Genomic DNA, 3489 nt, shown 5'->3' on the forward strand with positions numbered 1-3489 from the left:
TTATAATTTAAATATAAAAAATAATTCAATAATTGTAAAATGAGATAAAATCCTAATTTAAATAGTAAAACCTCGATATTTTTTTTAATTTCTAAAATTTTTAATTGTGAATAGAAAAATAATCCATAATTATAGAGTTTGGATAAAAACCTTAATTTATTTCAAATTAAATTAATTAAAAGTGCGTTTAATTATCTTTAATAAAATAATTTTTCAAATTAAAAACTATAAAAAAATATATACTTTGAATTTAAGTCATAATATGACTTTTCAAACGTTCTGGGTCTTGCACTTTGATCCTGAACAACATCATTTAAAAAGCGCATCCTACTCCCAAACACCAAAAGTGTAGCCTTTGGTACAGAAAAATGTAGCCCGAAAAATGTAACCTTTTGCCTAATGCATTATTTTATTTTCGCTTTTAGCTAGACTTTTCAAGTGTACTTGAATGGATATTTTTCTTATTGTATATTTAGATTGGTTAATAAAAAGTATATTGTATTGTATTGTATGTGGTATTTTATTAAGAAATGAAAGCAGGGATGGGGTTTACAATGGATATGATAAGATAGAATTTTGATACGAGCAAGGTTACATAACCAGTAAATATTATTTTTTTTAATAATTGATCAATAATCATTTATACCTATGTTTACATAGATTTTGTATATAAAAATATATAATTTGCACCTATATTTACCAAAATTTTGCACACGAAAATTAATACAATTTTCAGCCACATTTTTTTAGAATTTGTACACATAAATTAATAAAATTTATTTATTAAAGGTAATTTAGTGTTTGTATTGGGAAAATAATAACAAAAAATACTAAAAGTTACTGACCCTAAAAATTTCTCTTTTAACATAATTCTAATTATGTTTGTAAGTTTAATTTTTTTAAAAAAATTAATATTTTTTATTTATGAATTTAAAACTCCTTAACCTAAAATTTATCTGTATCTTAAAATCCTATATTTGACATTAACTACTTCTACCTAAAAAAATTTATTAAAAACAATATAATTTTTAATCATACAATATTTGATAAACAAATTCTGTCGACGTTGGAAGACATGCTCGAATAAGGGCAGCGGCGTGTAGGTGCAGTAGTGATAAGCATGAGAAAGAAGGTCAGAGACAAAGGACGATGAGTAAGGTGGGAAGAAGGGGCGGCTTCAATGATGTGATCGATGCTGGAGGTGATATCAGCGGAGTTGGCAGGGATGACAACTTTGTCACAGTAGAGAAGTGGAGGATAGTTACTATGTTGATGGTGACTAATGAGTGAGTTAGAGGTAAGGGTGGAAATATATAGATGGTCTAAGTCTAAGTCTGTTATTTTTTATAGGCTATTTTTTCAACCACAAACTTATTTAAAAAGCCTGTTTTGTAAATTATAACTCAAAATAATAAATTAAAAATTCCTAAATTGACATTAAATACATTCTAAAATTTATAATTCATAATTTGTAAATTATAATCCATTTATATATCAATCGTTAGTCACATATAATAACCATACTCACAATCCATAAACTTTTTCATTGGAAAAAAAGAAATGCTAGAGGGCCATTGTAATTTATTACTTTTGGTCATCACTTAACTATCAACTCAAGTTCACTAGTCTAATTCCTTTAATCTAGTAATCTAATAATATACTTTGTCCCATACTTTTAAACATTGACGGCTAACTGATGGCCAAAGACAATAAATTCTAATGGCCTCTAGCATTCTTCGAACAAAAATATTAAAATCATAACTAATCTTGATTATTGATTCTTTTTATTTTTTTTTTTTTGCATTTAATATAAGTAAATAATTAAAAGTCTAAACTAAAAACAATTTATTTTTATAGAAAAATATTTTGACGAACCAGCCAAACGAGCTTTGTAGGCTTTTTTAAAAGCCTGTGACCTAGCGTTTTTAATTAATAGGATTTACAAAAAGTCTAAACCTAGTATATTTAATAAAATAAACCCAGTCGAGCCAAGCCTTAAACGAACTAATCTACGAATCTCCGTCGGGTAGCCCAGCCAACTTCTACCCCTAGTCATAGGGTAAGTGAGAGAGAGGAATTGTGAGAGAAGAAATTTGGATTTAGGAGATTTTTTAAAAGCATGATAAAAACAAAACAGGCCACATTTCCTTTTCGTTTGCCATATAAGTTATTTCGTTTATCACATCACACTGCAATATTAACGGACTACGTTTGTCTTTATGGTCTATAATTTTGGCATGTTTTAAAATTAATCAAAAATATTCTTGTCGATAACTACTGTTATGCAAATTTTTATAAATCCTAGTTGATTCAATATTTATTATCTGAGAGTGAAACATATTCCTTTTTTGTGGGTACTAATTTTTTATGTACCAAAAACTTCACTTTGAACAAATGGTAGCCAAAAAAAGCTGTTGGAATAGCTCTTGGTGAGAACTTATTTCTAGAAGAAGGCAAAGTCGAAGCATAAACAAGACATCTAAATGCCTTCAAGTCTTCATATGAGGGTGCCTTATTGTAAAGTAATTGGTAAGGGGACTTCCAGCCAAGAATAGAGGAAGAAAATTTATTGATTAAAAAAGCTACTGTAGTAACACTTTCACCCCAAAAATAAATTAGGACACCTAATTAATAATACAAGCTCCTTGTTACATTTAAGATGCTTTCGTTCCACCACCAGATTTTGTTGTGGTCGCTCAACACAATTGAATAGGTGGTTATTCACGATTTTGTAAATTACAATTTTTTTTTAAACTAAAAATTATAATTGGGACTCACGATTTTTTATTTTTTTTTGTCCTATCCAAAATTGTAATTCACGATTTCTATTTTTTTTGTTTTATTTAAAATCGCTATTCAACATTTTATTTTTATCTCATATCATTATATTACACTAAAATATCATAATATTATCAAAAAATACCTATAAAAACTCAATATAAAAAATTAGTCGAAGTATTCGATAGTATACTATAATTTTGTAGGTAATATATAGGTAAGAAAGGAAATAATTAGTTTGTGTTATCACTTTACCTTATGACAATGGCACAGGCATATGATTATGGCCCATGAAAAGGTAATTAAACATTAAACATTAGTTTATATAGGGAAGACCTATACTATATTGGAAATTATTTTTATTTATTTATTTAATTTTTTTTTTTGCATGCGTGAATCTTTGAAATTAAAGAAGAAAATGTTGCTTTAAGAGTTGAATTAAATTCAAACATTAAGTTTCAATATTTACTGATTTAATTACTAAAAATAAAAGATTAAATAAAAAAAATTAAAAATCTTAATAGAAGCCTAACAAAATTTGTTTAAAGTTCACAAAATTTTAACAAATTATTTATTTGTCAAAGATCTAATTTTAAAAATCAAGACTTGAATTCAAAGAAAAAAAAAAGAAACGAAATGCAAATTGAAATAAAAAAGTTTAAACTGAGAATGAAAGAAATTAAAAAAAAATAAATGCTTCAAATTAAGAAA

This window comes from Arachis stenosperma, chromosome 10 (assembly GCF_014773155.1).
Source record: "Arachis stenosperma cultivar V10309 chromosome 10, arast.V10309.gnm1.PFL2, whole genome shotgun sequence".
In the NCBI taxonomy this organism is placed as follows: domain Eukaryota; kingdom Viridiplantae; phylum Streptophyta; class Magnoliopsida; order Fabales; family Fabaceae; genus Arachis; species Arachis stenosperma.